The following is a 23,884-nucleotide window of genomic DNA, read 5'->3' as shown; positions in this document are numbered from 1 at the left end:
GCTCCCTGTACCGCTTTAATTCATAATGGCTATTTTTATGGCTTTTTTTAAAAATTACACAATAGTTTTCCCATCAAGAGAGGAAATGTTCTGTACACTATTATATGTAACAGCTCGGATGGAATCAGGCTTTGGGTAAGTCATGATGAGGTTAAATTCTCTCGGTCCTCTCTTCTCTCCTCTGTCCTCTGTCACTCCTCTGTTTCTCCTCTACAGCACGTGGACATTGCGACCTTTCTGATCAAGTTCAACACATGTAAACACCACAGACAAGTGACCCTTCAGCCCTCTCCACGAGGCGGCTCAGAAGGGCTGTACTCTGCCTCGTGTGCTCTACTGCTGGCCTACAGAGACGACCCTACTATGAAGAAGCAGGAGGGACAGATCACACTTGACTTGGCCATAGTACGCATTCTTCCTCTGCTAGTGCTAACAGTAGATAGCATGAAGATGTCAAAGGGAGTGTCACCAACAGTATTTTCTAATGATTCATGTTTTTTGCTCAAAATGTTAGACATGGTGAAAGTAAGCATGCGTTTTATCTTTCTAGTTGTGTCTGACTGACAAAGATGTATTCTGCTCACTATCATTCCCATCCAATATATTTTTACACACATGCCTGGGGCATCCCCTTATCACCCAGTAACTCTTCCTCAGGCCATAATCTCCTCCTTCCTCAGGCTGTTGATATCTGTGTCCTGTTGATGGACTCTATGCCACCAGGCACAGAGAAAAGGGCTCACCAACTCAGATCAAACTTTTGTCTTTGGAGGGGACAAAAGACAATGCTCAATCTGCGCTTGATTCAGCCCATTTGCCACTCAGCCGAACAAACTAATCCTTTAGTTAATTGTATTTTCATATTTTGTGTGTATTTCTTAGAAACTGGCAGGTTAATGGGGGACTGTTCTGAAATGCAAACAGTTTTATTGTGCTTCATAGCCGTCTTTAGTATCAGTTATTACGTATGAAAAGATTAGCTGTGTAATTTTCCACTTTATGATATTGTTTTGTAACTCTTAAACGTTAATGGACTTTGTGGCCCAAAGGTAAAGGGGTGGCTTGAATTTAACCTGTATGCCAGTGATACACAATTGTCATCATGGAAAGGACTTGGGTGCCATCCAATTGTATTTGTCACATGCTTCGTAAATGACAGGTGTGGACTAGCAGTGAAATGCTAACTTCCGGGCTCTTGCCAACAATGCAGAGAGTACTGGTAGGCTTTGGCTCAAGCTAGATTCCAACCAATATGGGAATTGTGGTTTTGATATTGATACCGTTTTAAAGGGGCCAAAAGTCACCACCTTTCTTCCTTCATTATCATTGTGATCGCCATGATTGGCATCATCTGTGGGAGAAGCAATGGGTTGTTCCTGCTCCATCTCTGCCTCAGCGTCCAAAGCACTCTTAGAGGGTTTGTTAATTTACAAATTGGACCCTTTTTTCATACCCCCCCAGGGCAATTGAACTTAGCCCAGAAGTTGCTCCAAGACGCCACTGGCGGAGACGAGATATTCGGAGTGGACTTATAGTCCAACTCAGGAAGCGTGCACACCATCTACCACTTCTGAGTATATTACTCGCTAATGTTCAGTCTTTGGACAATAAAGTAGACGAGCTCAGGGCGAGGATCTCCATCCAGAGAGACATCAGGGACTGTAGCATACTCTCACGGAATCATGGCTCTCTCCGGATATACTGTCTCCTAGTTCATTCAGCCAGCTGGGTTCTCAGTACATCGCGCAGAGAGGAATAAAGAACTCTCCAGGAAGAAGAAAGGTGGTGTATGTTTTATGATTAACTACTCATGTTGTGATTGTGATAACGCACAGAAACTTTAGTCCTTATGTTCACCTGACCTAGAATACCTCACAATCAAATGCAGACCTCAAAGATTACCTCAAAGACAATTATCTTTGGTTATAGTCACAGCCGTGTATATTCCCGCTCAAGCCGATACCACAACGGCCCACAAGGAACTACACTGGACTTTGACGTCTTGCTCCCGGACAAGCTGAATACCTTTTTCACCCACTTTGAGGATAACAGTGCCACTGACGCGTCCCGTTCCCAAGGACTATGGACTCTCCTTCTCATAACCGAAGTGAGTAGGACATTTAAGTGGGTAAACTCTTGCAAGACTACCGGCCCAGATGGCATCACCAGCCATGTCCTCATAGCATGCGCAGACCAGCTGGCTGGAGTGTTTACAGACATTCAATCACTCCCTATCCCAGTATGCTGTCCCCACTTGCTTCAAGATGTCCACCCTTGTTCCTGTACCCAAGAAAGCAAAGGTAACTTAAATAAATGACTATCGTAGCACTCACTTCTGTCATCATGAAGTACTTTGAGAGGCTGGTTAAGGATCACATCACCTCTACCTTACACCATAGACCCACTTTTTGCATACCGCCAAAATAGATCCGCAGACAATGCAATCGCCATCGCACTGCACACTGCCCTATCCCATCTGGACAATAGGAATACCTGTTCATTGATGCTGTTCATTGACTATGGCTCAGGTGTCAACATAGTACCCTCCAAGCTCATCATTAAGCCCTGGTTCTGAACCCCGACCTGTGCAACAGAGTCCTGGAATTCCTGACAGGCCGCCTCCAGGTGGTGAAGGTTGGAAACAATGCCTCCACTTCACTGATCCTCAACACAGGGGCCACACAAAGGTATGTGCTCAGCCCCCTCCTTATATCCCTGTTCACCAATGACTGCATGACCACGTAAGCCTCCAACTCAATCATTAAGTTTGCAGACAACACAACAGTAGTAGGCCTGATTAGTAGGCCTGACTACCAGTAGTAGGCCTGATTACCAGCAATGATGAGATTATTACCTGTAAGATTAGTGGAATCTGTGTGGGTAGCTGGACAGGTAGGATGACTGACAGTGAAGGTGAACAGGTGGTCACGTGTCAGGTGACAGAGGAATGGATGAGACTGAGGCAGGAATTCCTTTAACCATAAAGTGGCATATTTACTGAGTAGTCTGTGCTGCATCACAAAGGAAACAAATAACATGTATCCAATCAAATTCATAATCAAAGATCAAATCATATCATTCATTATTAACATAATTTAGGGAATTCAACAGTCCAGTTCATTAAGAAGTCAAAAGTAATCATCCGCGATGATTTAGGCTCATTTAGGCTCGTAACTATATCATAAATTATGAAAGAATACAAACAGTGAATGGTTATCCAATCTATAATCCCCATTATCAAAGATTGATAGCAACAATGACGTTTCTCATTTCACTCTTTCAATTGTCTTCATGTGTACATATAATTAATTTCAATACACATGAACCATATCGATTGCATAATTGGCCTATGAGGATTCGTAGGGCCGTGATCATTGACAATTCACATTACACAATATGTTTGAAGCTGCGCTCCAAGCCGCGGTCCGCGGTTATAACTATTAACAATAACTGAATGGCCCACTCTCCCGATCGCCACAGATAATTCAGATGAAAGGTAACATAGTCGGTGGACTTACGTGGATTCATGGACGCACAGAACTTCTGGATCAGATGGAGTTAAGGAAGAGAAAGCAGCGAGATCAGGCGTTGGCAATTTCCTCGTTTTATGGAGTTGAGATCTGTCGGACATTTCCACCTGACCTAATTAGAGCGCCCCTGGTCCAGCTGAGTAAATGGCAATGAATGAAAGGAGTATTCCACCAACTCCATGGGCCTTTTCTACAATTACCAATCCCACAAGGTAGGACTCCAAACACTCAGAAAAGGCTACTCTTCCTTATGTTATCCTCTCAAATAATCCAGATAGGTATCAGTCTGGTGTTTTCTGTAATGACCTTGTGTTCGTAATGGCTGCTCAGTGAAACGACCTGTCCTGATTTGTCATAGATGCTTGCTAAAAAGGTTTAACGAGCAAGCCTTCCTTCATGAACTGGTCTCTGTAAAATGGTATAGAATCAGCTTGATCCCTTCTGTCGAAGACGCTTGGACTTTATTTTTTTATATTTTCAGTGGTATTGTTAACACACCTCCATAAGGAAAATGAGAATTAAAAACAGGTTCAGCCCCTGGTTCGACCGTGATCTTGCAGAGTTACTCCACCTCAAGAATTGCATTTGGTGAAAGGCTCGGCAGACGCATACTCAGGCTGACTGGATCTCATTAAGACAAATGAGAAATAAGTGCACTCAGGCTATCCTGAAGGACAAAGTTAGTTACTTTAAGGAAAAGTTCTCTCTCTGTGGATCTAACCCCAAGAAGTTCTGGAAAACGGTTAAAGACCTGGAGAATAAACCCTCCTCCTCACAGCTGCCCATGTCCCTTAAAGTTGATGATGTGGTTGTTACTGACATGGAGCACATGGCTGAGCCCTTTAATCACCACTTCAATAACCCAGTATTCCTATTTGACTCAGCCATGCCTCCTTGCCCGTCCAACATTCCCTCATCTCCCACCCCTTCAAATGCATCTATCCCTAATACCCTCCCTCTTTCCCTTGCCCCGCTACAACGTTTCTCCCTGCAGGCAGTCACGGAATCCGAGGTTCTAAAGGAGCTCCAGAAACTTGACCCCAAAAAAACATCTGGGTCAGATGGTTTAGACCCTTTCTTCTTTAAGGTTGCTGCCCCTATCATTGCCAAGCCTATCTCCAAACTTTTTAACATTTCTCTCCTTTCTGGCGAGTTTCCCATTGCTTGGAAAGCAGCCACGATTCGTCCTTTATTTAAAGGAGGAGATCAAGCTGATCCTAACTGGTGTAGGCATATTTCTATTTTGCCCTGTTTATCAAAACTGGTTGAAAAACGTGTCAATAATCAACTGACTTGTTTTCTTGATGTCTATAGTATTCTCTCTGGTATGCAATCTGGTTTCCGCTCAGGTTATGGACATGTCACTGTAACCTTAAAGGTCATCAATGATGTAACCATTGCCCTTGATTCTAAGCAATGTTGTACTGCAATTTTCATTGACTTGGCCAAAGCGTTTGATACGGTAGACCATTCCATTCTTACTGCTAAGCAGTAGTGGTGTCTCTGAGGGTCTTTGGCCTGGTTTGCTAACTACCTCTTTCAAAGAGCGCAGTGTATAAAGTCAGAACATCCGCTGTCTCAGCCACTGCCTGTCACCAAGGGAGTACCCCAAGGCTCAATCCTAGGCCCCACACTCTTCTCAAATTACATCAACAACATAGCTCAGGCAGTAGGAAGCTTTCTTATCCATTTACATGCAGATGATACAGTCTTATATTCAGCCGGCCCCTCCCCGGATTTTGTGTTAAATGCTCCACAACAAAGCATTCTTACAGTCTAACAAGCTTTCTCTACTCTTAACCTTTGTTACGGTTTCTGAAGAGGCGGTGTAGCAAGGATCGGACCAAAATACAGCGTGGTAATTTTCATACATCTTTAATAAAGATAATGACGAATACAATACAAGACAAGAAACGTAACGCGAAAACCGAAACAGCCTTTACTGGTGCAAACTAACACAGAGACAGGAACAATCACCCACGAAACACTCAAAGAATATGGCTGCCTAAATATGGTTCCCAATCAGAGACAACGATAAACACCTGCCTCTGATTGAGAACCACTCCAGACAGCCATAGACTATACTAGATAACCCCACTAAGCCACAATCCCAATACCTACAAAAAACCCAAGACAAAACACACCACATAATAAACCCATGTCACACCCTGGCCTAACCAAAATAATAAAGAAAACACAAAATACTAAGACCAGGGCGTGACAACCTTGTTCTGAACACCTCCAAAACAAAGGTAATGTGGTTTGGTAAGAATGCCCCTCTCCCCACTGGTCCCCACTCATTACTACCTCTGAGGTTTTAGAGCATGAGGCAGTGACCTCATACAAGTACTTGGGAGTATGGCTAGACGGTACACTGTCCTTCTCACAGCACATATCAAAGCTGCAGGCTAAAGTTAAATCTATATTTGGTTTTCTCTATCGTAATAGCTCCTCTTTCACCCCAGCTGCCAAACTAACCCTGATTCAGATGACCATCCTACCCATGCTAGATTATGGAGACATCATTTATAGATTGGCAGGTAAGGGTGCTCTCGAGCGGTTAGATTTTCTTTACCATTATGCCATCAGATTTGCCACCAATGCTCTGTAGAGGACACATCACTGCACTCTATACTCCTCCTGCAGTCACATTCTGTTAAAGGTCCCCAAAGTACACACATCCCTGGGTCGCTCCTCTTTTCAGTACGCTGCAGCTAGCAACTGGAACGGGCTGCAACAATCACTCAAACTGGACAGTTTTATCTCAATCTCTTCATTCAATGACTCAATCATGGAAACTCTTACTGACAGTTGTGACTGCTTTGCATGATGTATTGTTGTCTCTACCTTCTTGCCCTTTGTGCTGTTGTCTGTGCCCAGTAATGTTTGTACCATGTTTTGTGCTGCTACCATGTTGTGTTGGAACTATGTTATTGTCTTGTTGTGTTGCTACCATGCTGCGTTGTCATGTGTTGCTGCCTTACTATGTTGTTGTCTTAGGTCTCTCTGAATGTAGTGTTATGTTGTCTCTCTTGTCATGTTGTGTGTTTTGTCCTATATTGATATTTTATTTATTTATTTATTTTTATCCCAGCCCCTGTCCCCGAAGGAGGCCTTTTGCCTTTTGGTAGGCCTTCATTTTCAAAAATAATTTGTTCGTAACTGACTTGCTTAGTCTGTCTTTAAACACTTAGGTCCCAATCTTAGGTTCTTTACCAACAAAGGTTTACCAACAAAAATGTTACACTGCCATCTTATCTATTTCATGTCTTATCTCATGGATCGAGCAAAATGGTTGCATGCCATGATGACAGACATGATGATGACATAATAAATTATACTCTATTGTATAGCTTGAATGCCAGTTGAACTGTCAGCACGACATTACTTTAGGTTTAGAATAGTTGAACATGCATACATGTGCACAGGCACAGAAATTACATTTAGAACTATATCTTAACCCTCAACCTTTGAACAGTGACCAGACTGAACAAATGTACCCAGGTATGTAGGCAGACAGTTTCTAGCTAAAGAAATGTCTATCAGGCATGCTTAGTGCTTATTTTAGAGTAAAATCTCAGATTGAGATTTGCGACAGTACATTTAAACATTATTGTTTCTTCTCACTGTTAGCTGGTAAACTTAGCTAGCTAGATGGATTGCCAATAACTGCTATTTTTATCTGTTTTGTAATCCTAACTTCTGTCAGGCCTACAATTTTGTGAGATACATAGCTAAACTTAGCCAAAAAAGAAACAACCATTTTTCAGGACCCTGTCTTTCAAAGATATTTCGTAAAAATCACAGAACTTCACAGATCTTCATTGTAAAGGGTTTAAACACTGTTTCTCATGCTTGTTCTTTGAACCATAATCAATTAATGAACATGCACCTGTGGAACGGTCGTTAAGACCCTAACAGCTTACAGACGGTAGGCTATTAAGGTCACAGTTATGAAGACGTAGGACACTAAAGAAGCATTTCTACTGACTGAAAAACAGCAAAAGAAAGATACCAAGGGTCCTTGCTCATATGCGTGAACATGCCTTAGGCATGCTGCAAGGAGGCATGGGGACTGCAGATGTGGCCAGAGAAATAAATTGCAATGTCTTTACTGTGAGACGCCTAAGACAGCGCTACAGGGAGACAGGAAGGACAACTGATCGTCCTCGCAGTGGCAGACCACGTGTAACAGCACCTGCACGGGATCGGTACATCCGAACATCACACCTAAGGGACATGTACAGGATGGCAACAACATCTGCCCGAGTTACACCAGGAACGCACAATCCCTCCATCAGTGCTCAGACTGTCCGCAATAGGCTGAGAGAGGCTGGACTGAGGGCTTGTAGGCCTGTTTTAAGGCAGGTCCTCATCAGACATCACCAGCAACAACGTCGCCTATAGACACAAACCTACCATCGCTGGAACATACAGGACTGGCAAAAGTGCTCTTCACTGACGAGTCGTGGTTTTGTCTCACCAGGGGTGATGGTCGGATTCGTGTTTATCGTCAAAGGAATGGGGCGGTGTGTCACAGCATCACCGGACTGAGCTTGTTGTCATTGCAGGCAATCTCGACGCTGTGCGTTACAGGGAAGACATCCTCCTCCCTCATGTGGTACCCTTCCTGTAGGCTCATCAGGATGATGACCGTCCAGCATGACAATCCCACCAGCCGTATTGCTTGTTCTGTGTGTGATTTCCTGCAAGACAGGAATGTCAATGTTCTGCCATGACCAGTGAAGAAAACGGATCTCAATCCCATTGAGCACGTCTGGGACCTTTTGGATCGCAGGGTGAGGGCTAGGGCCATTCCCCCCAGAAATGTCATCTTGCAGGTGCCTTGGTGGAAGAGTGGGGTAACATCTCACAGCAAGAACTGGCAAATCTGGTGCAGGCAATGAGCAGGAGATGCACTGCAGTACTTAATGCAGCTGGTGGCCACACCAGATACTGACTGTTAATTTTGACTCTCCCCCCTTTGTTCAGGGACACATTATTCCATTTTTGTTAGCCACATGTCTGTGGAACTTGTCCAGTTTATGGCTCAGTTGTTGAATCTTGTTATGTTCATATATATATTTACACATGTTAAGTTTGCTGAAAATAAACACAGCTGACAGTGAGAGGACATTTCTTTTTTTGCTGAGTTGGGCACACTTATAGGCCTACATTTATGTGCAGTCCAGGTAGACTATTCCTACTTCTATATGCGTAATGAGGTGCATGTGCTCAATCAAGATTGACAGGAGCTCTGCAAACAAAAGACAATTAATAAATTGACAAGTCATAAATGGAATGAAATAAACCAAAACATTTTCTCACAAGCGAAGCCTAAGCGTAGCCTAGCTAGCAATTTCAAATTGGTTACATCAGCCTAATCCCGGGAGTTGATAGGCTTGAAGTCATAAACAGCGCAGTGCTTGAATTATTGCGAAGAGCTGTTGGCAAACGCACGAATGTGCTGTTTGAATGAATGCTTACGAACCTGCTGCTGCCTACCATTGCTCAGTCAGACTGCTCTATCAAATATGAAATCATAGACTTACTTATAACATAATAACACACAGAAATACGAGCATTTGGTGATTAATATGGTCGAATCATATCATTTCGGGGAAAAAAAAGTTTATTCTTTCAGTGAAATACGGAACCGTTCCGTATTTTATCTTAACGGGTGGCAACCCTAAGTCTAAATATTGCTGTTACATTGCACAACCTTCAATGTTATGTCATAATTCTGTACAATTCTGGCAAATTAATTACGGCCTTTGTTAGGAATAACTGGACTTCACACAGTTCACAACGAGCCAGGCTGCCCAAACTGCTGCATATACCCTGACTGCTTGCACGGAACGCAAGAGAAGTGACACAATTGCTCTGCAAACAACGTCTCCACTCCTACAGTGACAACTGTAAGACTGTAATAATAATATATTGAATGCGTTAACAGAAATTACTGTTATTTGTATTTTTTTATTTCACCTTTATTTAACCAGGTAGGCTAGTTGAGAACAAGTTCTCATTTACAACTGCGACCTGGCCAAGATAAAGCAAAGCAGTGTGACACAGACCACAACACAGAGTTACACATGGAATAAACAGTAAACAAGCCAATAACACAATAACAAGTCAATGACACAATAGAAAAAAAAGAAAGTCTATATACAGTGTGTGCAAAAGGCATGAGGAGATAGGCAATAAATAGTCCATAGGAGCGAATAATTACAATTTAGCATATTAACAATGGAGTGATAAATGAGCAGATGATGATGTGCAAGTAGAGATACTGGTGTGCAAAAGAGCAGAAAAGTAAATAAAAACAGTATGGGGATGAGGTAGGTAGATTGGGTGGGCATTTTACAGATGGACTATGTACAACTGCAGCGATTTGTTAGCTGCTCAGATAGCTGATGTTTAAAGTTGGTGAGGGAAATAAAAGTCTCCAACTTTTTTTTGCAATTCGTTCTAGTCACTGACAGCAGAGAACTGGAAGGAAAGGTGGCCAAATGAGGTGTTGGCTTTGGGGATGATCAGTGAGATATACATGCTGGAAAGTGTGCTTCAGGTTGGTGTTGTTATCGTGACCAGTGAACTGAGATAAGGCGGAGCATTATTACTATTATTATTATTATTATACTTATACTTCCGGTGCCGACAGAGCTGGCCGCCTCGCTTCGCGTTCCTAGCAAACTATGCAGTATTTCGTTTTTTTACGTGATATTTCTTACGTTGGTACCCCAGGTAATCTTAGGTTTCATTACATACGGTCGGGAGGAACTACTGAATATAAGAGCAACGTCAACTCACCATCATTACGACCAGGAATATGACTTTCCTGAAGCGGATCCTGTGTTCTGCCTTCCACCCAGGACAATGTATCAGATCCCAGCTGGCGACCTAAAACAATGACGTCGTAAAAGAGGCAAACAAAGCGGTCTTCTGGTCAGGCTTCGGAGACGAGCACATGGCGCACCACCCTAGCATACTACTCGCCAATGTCCAGTCTCTTGACAACAAGGTTGATGAAATCCGAGCAAGGGTAGCATTCCAGAGAGACATCAGAGACTGTAACGTTCTTTGCTTCATGGAAACATGGCTCACTCGAGAGACGCTAACAGAGTCGCCGACAGAAACAAACATCTTTCTGGTAAGAAGAGGGGCGGAGGGGTATGCCTTATGATTAACGAGACGTGGTGTGATCATAACAACATACAGGAACTCAAGTCCTTCTGTTCACCTGACTTAGAATTCCTCACAATCAAATGTCGACCGCATTGTCTACCAAGGGAATTCTCTTCGATTATAATCACAGCCGTATATATTCTCCCCCAAGCAGACACATTGATGGCCCTGAACTAACTTTATTTGACTCTATGCAAACTGGAAACCACATATCCTGTAGCTGGCGATTTTAACAAGGCCAATCTGAAAACAAGACTCCCTAAATTGTATCAGCATATCGATTGCACAACCAGGGCTGGTAAAACCCTAGATCACTGTTATTCTAACTTCCGCGACGCATATAAGGCCCTCCCCCGCCCTCCTTCGGAAAAGCTGACCACGACTTCATTTTGTTGCTCCCAGCCTGCAGACAGAAACTAAAACAAAAAGCTCCCGCGCTCAGGTCTGTTCACCACTGGTCCGACCAATCTGATTCCACGCTTCAAGACTGCTTCGATCACGTGGATTGGGATATGTTCCGCATTGCTTCCAACAACAACATTGACGAATACGCTGATTCGGTGAGCGAGTTCATTAGAAAGTGCAGTGACGATGTCGTACCCATAGCAACAATTAAAACATTCCCAAACCAGAAACCGTGGATTGATGGCAGCATTGAAGTGAAACTGAAAGCGCGAATCACTGCTTTTAACCAGGGCAAGGTGACCGGAAACATGAGCGAATATAAACAGTGTAGCTATTCCCTCCGTAAGGCAATCAAACAAGCTAAGCATCAGTATAAAGACAAAGTAGAGTCGCAATTCAACGGCTCAGACACAAGAGGTATGTGGCAGGGTCTACAGTCAATCACGGATTACAAAAAGAAAACCAGCCCCGTCGCGGACCAGGATGTCTTGCTCCCAGACAGACTAAATTACTTTTTTGCCCGCTTTGAGGACAATACAGTGCCACTGACACGACGTGAGTAAAACATTTAAACGTGTAAACCCTTGCAAGGCTGCAGGCCCAGAGGGCATCCCCAGCCGCGTCCTCAGAGCATGCGCCGACCAACTGGCTGGTGTGTTTACGGACATATTCAATCAATCCTTATCCCAATCTGCTGTTCCCACATGCTTCAAGAGGGCCACCATTGTCCCTGTTCCCAAGAAAGCTAAGGTAACTGAGCTAAACGACTACCGCCCCGTAGCACTCACTTCCGTCATCATGAAGTGCTTTGAGAGACTAGTCAAGGACCATATCACCTCCACCCTACCTGACACCCTAGACCCACTCCAATTTGCTTACCGCCCAAATAGGTCCACAGACGACGCAATCGCAAACACACTGCACACTGCCCTAACCCATCTGGACAAGAGGAATACCTATGTGAGAATGCTGTTCATCGACTACAGCTCAGCATTTAACACCATAGTACCCTCCAAACTCGTCATCAAGCTCGAGACCCTGGGTCTCGACCCCACCCTGTGCAACTGGGTACTGGACTTCCTGACGGGCCGCTCCCAGGTGGTGAGGGTAGGTAACAACATCTCCACCCCGCTGATCCTCAACACTGGGGCCACACAAGGGTGCGTTCTGACCCCTCTCCTGTACTCCCTGTTCACCCACGACTGCTTGGCCAAGCACGCCTCCAACTCAATCATCACGTTTGCAGGCGACACTACAGTGGTAGGCTTGATTACCAACAACGACAAGACGGCCTACAGGGAAGAGGTGAGGGCCCTCGGAGTGTGGTGTCAGGAAAATAACCTCATACTCAACGTCAACAAAACAAAGGAGATGATTGTGGACTTCAGGAAACAGCAGAGGGAGCACCCCCCTATCCACATCGACGAGACAGTGGTGGAGAGGGTGGAAAGTTTGAAGTTCCTCTGCGTACACATCATGGACAAACTTAATTGGTCCACCCACACAGACAGCGTCGTGAAGAAGGCGCAGCAGCGCCTCTTCAACCTCAGGAGGCTGAAGAAATTCGGCTTGTCACCAAAAGCACTCACAAACTTCTACAGATCTACAATCGAGAGCATCCTGTCGGGCTGTATGACCGCCTGATACGGCAACTGCTCCGCCCACAACCGTAAGGCTCTCCAGAAGGTAGTGAGGTCTGCACAACGCATCACTGGGGGCAAACTACCTGCCCTCCAGGACACCTACACCACCAGATATCACAGGAAGGCCATAAAGATCATCAAGGACAACAACCACCCGAGCCACTGCCTGTTCACCCCGCTATCATCCAGAAGGCGAGGTCAGTACAGGTGCATCAAAGCAGGGACCAAGAGATTGAACAACAGCTTCTATCTCAAGGCCATCAGACTGTTAAACAGCCACCACTAACATTGAGTGGCTGCTGCCAACACACTGACTCAACTCCAGCCACTTTAATAATGAAAATGTATGGACATTTATGTAAAAAATATATCACTAGCCACTTTAAACAATGCTACTTAATATAATGTTTACATACCCTACATTATTCATCTCATATGTATATGTATATACTGTACTCTATATCCTCTACTGCATCTTTATGTAATACATGTATCACTAGCCACTTTAAACAATGCTACTTAATATAATGTTTACATACCCTACATTACTCATCTCATATGTATATGTATATACTGTACTCTATATCCTCTACTGCATCTTTATGTAATACATGTATCACTAGCCACTTTAAACAATGCTACTTAATATAATGTTTACATACCCTACATTACTCATCTCATATGTATATGTATATACTGTACTCTATATCCTCTACTGCATCTTTATGTAATACATGTATCACTAGCCACTTTAAACTATGCCACTTTGTTTACATACCCTATATTACTCATCTCATATGTATATACTGTACTCTATACCATCTATTCCATCTTGGCTATACCGTTCTGTACCATCACTCAGGAGAGCTCCCATCCTGTAGGTTTTCACTCCAACCCTAATCTAGTGCACCTGATTCTAATAAGTAGCTGGTTGATAAGCTGAATCAGGTTAGTTACAACTGGTGTTGAAAGGAAAACCTACAGGAGGGTAGCTCTCCAAAAACAGGGTTGGACAGCCCTGGTGTAGAGAATCATTGTATCATCAAAATCGCTGTGAAATATAATTTCCTTAACCAAAAGTATTGTATTTTCAGCTGTTTGATACTGGTGTACAATACCTAAAGTAAAAGATGCAAAAATGAAAGTTAAGAATGGGAAACATAGAAATAGCGCACATAGAACATATGTATCGCTACTTAGACTTGTTTTTAATGAGAATGACAGATCTATAACATTTCTTTGTGTATTTCATAGGGTCATCCAAAAAGTTACATATTGCAACTTTACAAGGGAAAGTACATTTTGTGTCTACTGCTTTATCATGCAGGATGCACTGACTTTTATCCCCAACCAGTCAGTTTGGTGGAAACACACAACTGGTGGGAAAATTTGCATATTTTTCACATGAAAATATTTGTATTAAAATATAATCGACACCTGGATGGAAAGCTAGCTACTGATATGCAAAGGCCAGTCAAGCCTACACAGGGAATGCATCCCAAATGGCACCCTATTCCCTATTATGTGCACTTCATTTGACTAGGGACCATTGGGGTGGACCGAGCACACCCCCATTCTCATCAACGGGGCTGTAGTGGAGCAGGTTGAGAGCTTCAAGTTCCACATCACCAACAAACCAACATGGTCCAAGCACACCAAGACAGTCGTGAAGATTGCACGACAAAATCTATTCCACCTCAGGAGACTGAAAATATTTGGCATGGGTCCTCAGATCCTCAAAAAGTTAAACAACTGCACTATCGAGACCATCCTGATGGGTTGCATCACTGCCTTGTATGGCAACTGCTCGGCTTCAAACTGTAAGGCACTACAGAGGGTAGTGGGTACGGCCCAGTACATCACTGGGGTCAAGCTTCCTGCCATCTAGTACCTTGATACCAACCAGTGTCAGAGGAAGGCCCTAATAATGTCAAAGACTCCAGCCACCCTAGTTATAGACTGTTCTCTCTGCAACTGCACGGCAAGCGGTACCGGAGCGCCAAGTCTAGTTCAGAGGCTTCTAAACAGCTTCTACCCCCAAGACATAAGACTCCTGAACATCTATTCAAATGGCTACCCAGACTATTTGCATTGACAACCCCACCACCTTTATGCTGCTGCTACTCTCTGTTATTATCTATGCATAGTCACTTTAATAATTCTACCTACGTGTACATATTACCTCAATTACCTCGACTAACTGGTGCCCCCACACATTGACTCTGTACTGGTAGCCCCTATATAAAGCCTTGCTATTGTTATTTTACTGCTGCTCTTTAATTATTTGTTACTTTTATTTCTTATATATATTTTTAGGTATTTTTCTTATTTATGCTAAAAAGTAGTGCAATATAAAGGTAATGGGGAGCCATTTGGAAATCACCCACTGACTCACGCCTCACCGCCTACATCTCCGTCAACCTGCAAAAACCACTCCAAACAGAGAAAGAAAGATAGGGATGAAGAGGAACTGAGAATGTGAGGAGAGAAAGGTAACTTCAGTGAAACATCCACATGTAAAATGTTAATTAAGCAATAAGGCACGAGGGCTGTTTTTATGCACGACGCATCACTGAGTGCCTGGACACAGCCCATAGCCATGCTATATTGGCCATATACCACAAACCCCAGAGGTGCCTTATTGTTATTATAAACTGGTTACCAACATAATTAGGGCAGTAAAAATACATATTTTGTCGTACCTGTGGTAAATTGTCTGATATACCACGGCTGTCAACCAATTAGCATACAGGGCTGGAACCTACAGTTTATAATAAGGATTATAATCTGGTTTAATGAAGATCTTTCCAATTATATCACAGCAGACAGAAAAGGAAAAACGTACATTTAGCTAAAGATAAAACAATGAATTGTCAACTCAGACATTTACATGTGTGCAATGCGGATGACCCAATCTGACTCTCCATATTTTAACAAAGATTGTATTTAGACTCTCTATTCTGATATAATTCATTATCAGTCAGTAGGCACAGTTCTGTTAATGGGGATCTAAATGCTAGAACTGTAAAAAAGCAGACTACATGGATTTAGAGGGAAACATCCATGTACATTGTACTACATCTGTATATGAATCATAACTGACTACACAGAGAAAAAGCTGTGACAGTATTGTCAACCAAAATGGAAAAAGTACTCTGTAAAAGCCTGGGTCTGTATATTATTAATTGCAGGACTAAGGGTGACTGTCTGGGTAGGTTTACGTATTGCTCTGCACTTGGAAAAAGTGTAGTCGAAAATGCCATAACAGATATGGAGCAAGAAAAAAATCAATGCCTTTATGGTCAAATCCATTTGTCAGACCATTGCAAAATTAGAATGTATCTGAAATGATCAGATAAACCATCCCTAGTTCAAATCAAATCAAATTGTTTATATAGCCCTTCTTACATCAGCTGATATCTCAAAGTGCTGTACAGAAACCCAGCCTAAAACCCCAAACAGCAAGCAATGCAGGTGTAGAAGCACGGTGGCTTAGAAAGGCCAAACCTAGGAAGAAACCTAGAGAGGAAGCAGGCTATGAGGGGTGGCCAGTCCACTTCTGGCTGTGCCGGGTGGAGATTATAACAGAACATGGCGAAGATGTTCAAATGTTCATAAATGACCAGCATGGCCAAATAATAATAATCACAGTAGTTGTCGAGGGTGCAGCAAGTCAGCACCTCAGGAGTAAATGTTAGTTGGCTTTTCATAGCCGCACATTAAGAGTATCTCTACCGCTCCTGCTGTCTCTAGAGAGCAGGTCTGGGACAGGTATCATGTGCGGTGAACAGGTCTTGGTTCCATAGCCGCAGGCAGAACAGTTGAAACTGGAGTAGCAGCACGGCCAGGTGGACTGCAAGGAGACAGCAAGGAGTCATCATGCCAGGTAGTCCTGAGGCATGGTCCTAGGGCTCAGGTCCTCCGAGAGAGAGAAAGAAAGAGAGAAAGAGAGAATTAGAGAGAGCATACTTAAATTCACACAGGACACCGGATAAGACAGGAAAAGTACTCCAGATATAACAAACTGACCCTAGCCCCCCGACACAAACTACTGCAGCATAAATACTGGAGGCTGAGACAGGAGGGGTCAGGAGACACTGTGGGCCAAACAGGAAGGATATAAGCCCACCCACTTTGCCAAAGCACAGCCCCCACACCATTAGAGGGATGTCTTCAACCACCAACTTACCATCCTGAGACATGGCCGAGTATAGCCCACAAAGGGTCTGAATATAAAACCAGAACCTAAACTCTACCCTCTCCTGCGCACATACAGAGTATTCGGAAAGTATTCACACCCCTTCCCCTTTTCCACATTTTGTTACGTTATTCAAAAAATAAATTTTTGCAAATGTATTAAAAATAAAAAACATAAATACAATTTTTACATAGGTATTCATACCCTTTGCTATGAGACTAGAAATTGAGCTCAGGTGCATCCTGTTCCCATTGATTTGAGTCCAACTGTGGTAAATTCAATTGATTGGACATAATTTGGAAAGGCACCCATCTGTCTATAAAAGGTCTCACAGTTGACAGTGCATGTCAGATCAAAAACCAAACCATTAGGATGAGGGATTTGTCCTTAGAGGTCCGTGACAGGATTGTGTCAAGGCACAGATATGGGGAAGGGTGCCAAAACATTTTTACAGCATTGAAGGTCCCCAAGAACACAGTGGCCTCCATCACTCTTAAATGGAAGAAGTTTGGAAACATCAAGACACTTCCTAGAGCTGTCTTCCCAGCCAAACTGGGCCTTGGCCTGGGAGGTGACCAAGAACCCAATGGTCACTCTGACAGAGCTCTAGAGTTCCTCTGTAGAGATGGGAGAACCTTCCAGAAGGACAACCATCTCTGCAGCATTCCAACAATCAGGACTTTATGCTAGAGTGGCCAGACGGAAGTCACTTCTCCGTAAAAGGCACATAAAGCCCAGTTACAGTTTGCCAAAAGTCACCTAAAGGACTCTTAGACATGAGAAGCAAGATTCTCTGGTTTGATGGAAACAAGATTGAACTCCTTGGTCTGAATGCCAATCGTCACATCTGGAGGAAACCTGGCACCATCCCTACGGTGAAACATGGTGTTGGCAATATTGTGCTGTAAGGATGTTTTTCAGTGGCAAGGACTGGGAGACTAATCAGGATCTAGGAAAAGATGAACGGAGCAATGTATCAAGAGATCCTTGATGAAAACCTGCTCCAGAGCACTCAGGACCTCAGACTGGGACGAAGGTTCACCCTCCAACAGGACAACGACCCTAAGCACACAGCCAAGACAATGCAGGAGTGGCTTCAGGACAAGTCTAAATGTCCTTGAGTGGCTAAAACAAAAAAAAGTGTTAAACAAAACAAAATATATTTTCTATTTGAGATTCTTCAAAGTAGCTACCCTTTGCCTTGATGACAGCTTTGCACACTCTTGACATGATCTCAACCAGCTTCATGAGGTTCCATTTGGATTGCATTTAAATTAACAGGTGTGTCTTGTTAAAAGTTAATTTGTGGAATTTTTTTCCTTCTTAATACGTTTGAGCCAATCAGTTGTGTTGTAACAAAGTAGGGGTGGTATACAGAAGATAGCCCTATTTGGTAAGACCAAGTCCATATTATGGCAAGAAAAACAAAAATAAGCAAAGAGAAACAACAGTACATCATTGCTTTAAGACATGAAGGGCAGTCAATCTGGAAAATGTCAAGAACTTTCATCTGTACAAACAATAGTACGCAAGTATAAACCCCATGGGACAACGCAGCCGTCATCCCGCTTAGGAAGGAGACCCATTCTGTCTCCAAGAAAATAATCTGCTTTGGTGCGAAAAGTGCAAATCAATCCCAGAACAACAACAAAGGACCTTGTGACTAAACTGGAGGAAACGGGTACAAAAGTATCTACAGTATATCCACAGTAAAATCAGACCTATATTAACATAACCTGAAAGGCCACGCAGCAAGGAAGAAGTCACTGCTCCATAACCTCCATAGAAAAGCCAGACTACGGCTTGCAACTGCACATGGAGACAAAGATCGCACTTTTTGGAGAAATGTCCTCTGGTCTGATGAAACAAAAATATAACTGTTTGTCCATAATGACCATCGTTATGCTTGGAGGAAAAAGGGGGAGGCTTGCAAGCCGAAGAACACCACCCCAACAGTGAAGCACTGGGGTGGCAGTATCATGTTGTGGGGGTGCTTTGCTGGAGGAGGGACTGGTGCACTTCACAAAATAGATGGCATCACAAGAAGGAAAATTAGATGGACATATTGAAGCAACATCTCAAGACATCAGTCAGGAAGTTAAAGCTTGGTCGCAAATGGGTCTTCCAAATGGACAATGACCCCAAGCATACTTCCAAAGTTGCGGCAAAATGGCTTATGGACATCAAAGTCAGGGTATTGGAGTGGCCATCACAAAGCCCTGACCTCAATCCTATAGAAAATGTGTGGGCAGAACTGAAAAAGCGTGTGCGAGGAAGGAGGCCTACAAACCTGACTCAGTTACACCAGCTCTGTCAGGAGGAATGGGCCAAAATTCACCCAACTTATTGTGGGAAGCTTGATGAAGGCTACCCAAAACGTTTGACCCAAGTTAAACAATTTAAAGGCAATGCTACCAAATACTAATTGAGGGCATGTAAACTTCTGACCAACTGGGAATGTGATGAAAGCTGAAATAAATTATTCTCTCTAGTATTCTTCTGACATTTCACATTCTTAAAATAAGTGGTGATCCTAACTGACCTAAGACAGGGAATTTTAACTAGGATTACATGTCAGGAATTGTGAAAAACTGAGTTTAAATGTATATGGCTAAGATGTATGTAGCCTAACTGGCATATACAGTGGGGCAAAAAAAATAGAAAAAAAAGTATTTAGTCAGCCACCAATTGTGCAAGTTCTCCCACTTAAAAAGATGAGAGAGGCCTGTAATTTTCATCATAGGTAGACTTCAACTATGACAGACAAAATGAGAAAAAAAATCCAGAAAGTAACATTGTAGGATTTTTTATGAATTTATTTGCAAATTATGGTGGAAAATAAGTATTTGGTCACCTACAAACAAGCAGGCTCTCACAGACCTGGTTCTCACAGACCTGTAACTTCTTCTTTAAGAGGCTCCTCTGTCCTCCACTCGTTACCTGTATTAATGGCACATGTTTGAACTTGTTATCAGTATAAAAGACACCTGTCCACAACCTCAAACAGTCACACTCCAAACTCCACTATGGCCAAGACCAAAGAGCTGTCAAAGGACACCAGAAACAAAATTGTAGACCTGCATCAGGCTGGGAAGACTGAATCTGCAATAGGTAAGCAGCTTGGTTTGAAGAAATCATCTGTGGGAGCAATTATTAGGAAATGGAAGACATACATGACCACTGATAATCTCCCTCAATCTGGGGCTCCACGCAAGATCTCACCCCGTGGGGTCAAAAGAAGAGCGGTGAGCAAAAATCCCATGACCTGCAGAGAGCTGGGACCAAAGTAACAAAGCCTACCATCAGTAACACACTACGCCACCAGGGACTCAAATCCTGCAGTGCCAGACGTGTCCCCCTGCTTAAGCCAATACATGTCCAGGCCCGTCTGAAGTTTGCTAGAGAGCATTTGGATGATCCAGAAGAAGATTGGGAGAATATCATATGGTCAGATGAAACCAAAACTTTTTGGTAAAAACTCAACTCGTCGTGTTTGGCGGACAAGGAATGCTGAGTTGCATCCAAAGAACACCATACCTACTGTGAAGCATGGGGGTGGAAACGACTGATCCGTGTAAAGGAAAGAATGAATGGGGCCATGTATCGTGAGATTTTGAGTGAAAACCTCCTTCCATCAGCAAGGGCATTGAAGATGAAACGTGGCTGGGTCTTTCAGCATGACAATGATCCCAAACACACCGCCCGGGCAACGAAGGAGTGGCTTCGTAAGAAGCATTTCAAGGTCCTGGAGTGGCCTAGCCAGTCTCCAGATTTCAACCCCATAGAAAATCTTTGGAGGGAGTTGAAAGTACGTGTTGCCCAGCAACAGCCCCAAAACATCACTGCTCTAGAGGAGATCTGCATGGAGGAATGGGCCAAAATACCAGCAACAGTGTGTGAAAACCTTGTGAAGACTTACAGAAAACGTTTGACCTCTGTCATTGCCAGTATTGAGATAAACTTTTGACCAAAAACTTAAATACTTATTTTCCACCATCATTTGCAAATAAATTCATAAAAAACCCTGCAATGTGATTTTCTGGATTTTCTTTCTCATTTTGTCTGTCATAGTTGAAGTGTACCTATGATAAAAATGACAGGCCTCTCTCATATGTTTAAGTGGGAGAACTTGCACAATTGTTGGCTGACTAAATACTTTTTTGCCCCACTGTATAAGCAGCGCGTGAGTTTCAAGTTTGGGAAAGATAATTCTCACCATAAAATGCACCTTCATAATAAAAGCATTACATGCATAATTGCATTTCGGTCACTTTTGATGATTGTGTTTTACGCTAATGGAACATTTGCTCTTAGAGCTTATAGCTTGTGTGCATTAATGCGCTTATAAAGTTAAGAAATAACCTAATAATTTAACAACATTTTAAGCTTAAACGTTCTGACCTGTTGCATCTGCGTAAAAAATATTTATTAATGCTAGTGGCATCCCACAACAGTCTCAGACTGTGTTTGGAATATTAATTTCTCGCACAGAATTGAATAGGTAGACCTTTGTACTATAAGGGATAGTAGATTGCTGATGGAGCGTACAGCAAAAGACATGGACTTTCTTAGGATGCATTACGGCCACACAAATGGGATGCTGACATGAAATTCTAGGCATATGGAATCATCTAGTAACCAAAAAAGTGTCAAACAAATCAAAATATATTTTATATTTGAGATTATTCAAAGTAGCCACCCTTTGCCTTGATGACAGCTTTGCACACTCTTGGCATTCTCTCAACCAGCTTCACCTGGAATGCTTTTCCAACAGTCTTGGATCCCATATATACTGAGCACTTGTTGGCTGCTTTTCCTTCACTCTGCGGTCCAACTCATCCCAAACCATCTCAATTGGGTTGAGGTTGGGTGATTGTGGAGGCCAGATCATCTGAAGCAGCCCTCCATCCTTATTGGTCATATAGCTTTCACAGATCCTGGAGTTGTGTTGGGTCATTGTCCTGTTGAAAAACAAATGATAGTCCCAATAAGCACAAACCAGATGGGACGGCGTATCGCTGCAGAATGCTGTGGTAGCCATGATGGTTGTGTGCATTGAATTCTAAATAAATCACAGATAGTGTCACTGGCAAAGCACCCCCACACCATCACGCCTCCTCCTCCATGCTTCATGCTGGGAACCACACATGCAGAGATTGTCACGCCCTGGCCTTAGTTATCTTTGTTTTCTTTATTATTTTGGTTAGGTCAGGGTGTGACATGGGGGATTTATGTGTTTTTTTCCTGGTCTAGGGGTTTTGTATGTTTATGGGGTGTTTTCTGGTCTAGGTGTTTATGTAAGTCTATGGTTGCCTAGATTAGTTCTCAATTAGAGGCAGTGGTTTATCGTTGTCTCTGATTGGGAACCATATTTAGGCAGCCATGTTCTTTGGGTATTTTGTGGGTGATTGTTTCCTGTGTCTGTGCGTCACGGGACTGTTTCGTTGCCAGTTCACGTTGTTATTTTGTATTTGTGTTCATGTTCAGTTTTCCCTATTAAAACATGGACACCTACCACGCCGCATAATGGTCTGATCCTTGTTTCACCTCTTCAAAGGAAGAGGAGGAAATCTGCCGTGACAGAGATCATCTGGAACCAAAAATCGAAAATTCAGACCAAAGGACAGATTTCCATTGGTCTAATACCATTGGTGTTTCTTGGCACAAGCAAGTCTCTTCTTCTTATTGGTGATCTTTAGTAGTGTTTTTTTTTGCAGAAATTCATCCATGAAGGCCTGATTTACGTAGTCTCCTCTGAACAGTTGATGTTGAGTTGTGTCTGTTACCTATACCTCTTGGTACTATCCGTCCCGGATCCGGGAGCGTTGTCATCAACTGACACTAATTAGCATAACACAACGGACATAAATATTACTAGACAATATTTATATTCATGAAATCACAAGTTAAATATATTGAAACACAGCATTGTTTTTTGTTAATCACCCTGTCATCTCAGATTTTGAAAATGTGCTTTACAGCCAAAGCAAGACAAGCATTTGTGTAAGTTTATCGATAGCCTAGCATAGCATTATGCCTAGCTAACAGCAGGAAACCTGGTCACAAATCAGAAAAGCAATCAAATTAAATTGTTTACCTTTGATGAGCTTCGGATGTTTTCACTCACGAGACTCCCAGTTAGATAGCAAATGTTCCTTTTTTCCCAAAAGTATTATTTTTGTAGCCGAAATAGCTAGGTTAGTTCTTCACTTTTGGCTGAGAAATCGACCGGAAATTGCGGTCACGACAATGCCTAAAAATATTCTAAATTACCTCCATAATATCAACAGAAACATGGCAGACGTTGTTTAAAATCAATCCTCAAGGTGTTTTTCAAATATTTATTAGATAATGTATCAACCTGGACAGATGGCTTCTTAATAGGAAAGAGAGAAACAATTGCCGCATTTGTCCTTTACGCACAAAACACTCTGAGAGACTTCAGCTGACCACTGACGCAATGTTGACGTTCAGGCTCATTCTTCAAAATAAAAGCCTGAAACTATGTATTGTGACACTAGACACATTAGGGAAGCCATAGAAAAAGGAATCTGGTTGATATCTCATTCATTGATATCTCATTCACTGCTCATTCACTGCTCATTCACTGCGCATAGGAACACAGAGGTTTCTAAATAAGAGTCACTTCCTGATTGGATTTTTCTCAGGCTTTCGCCTGCAATAACAGTTCTGTTATACTCACAGACAATATTTTTACAGTATTGGAAACTTTAGAGTGTTTTCTATCCTAAGCTGTCAATTATATGCATATTCTAGCATCTTGTCCTGATAAAATAGCCTGTTTACTGAGGGAACGTTATTTTTTCAAAAATGAAAATAGTGCCCCCTACAGTGAAGCATTTATTTGGGCAGCAATTTCTGAGGCTGGTAACACTAATTAATTTATCTTTTGCAGCAGA

General features: G+C 42.7%; 1 long non-coding RNA gene across 1 annotated transcript; it reads right to left on the bottom strand.

The window, feature by feature from the left end:
* Window positions 1-13,953: 13,953 nt before the first annotated feature.
* Window positions 13,954-23,452, bottom strand: LOC149973040 (uncharacterized). The gene is made up of 2 exons (XR_016490075.1): window positions 23,062-23,452; window positions 13,954-16,685 (listed from the first exon to the last, which is right to left on the bottom strand). It is a non-coding gene; the product is annotated as an uncharacterized LOC149973040 (long non-coding RNA).
* Between the last annotated feature and the right edge of the window lie 432 nt (window positions 23,453-23,884).

The sequence above is a fragment of the Oncorhynchus mykiss genome, chromosome 21 (assembly GCF_057628025.1).
Source record: "Oncorhynchus mykiss isolate SJ-2025 chromosome 21, ASM5762802v1, whole genome shotgun sequence".
NCBI lineage: Eukaryota > Metazoa > Chordata > Actinopteri > Salmoniformes > Salmonidae > Oncorhynchus > Oncorhynchus mykiss.
Note: the sequence above shows the minus strand (reverse complement) of the source record. Positions and strands in the feature narration are given on the sequence as shown.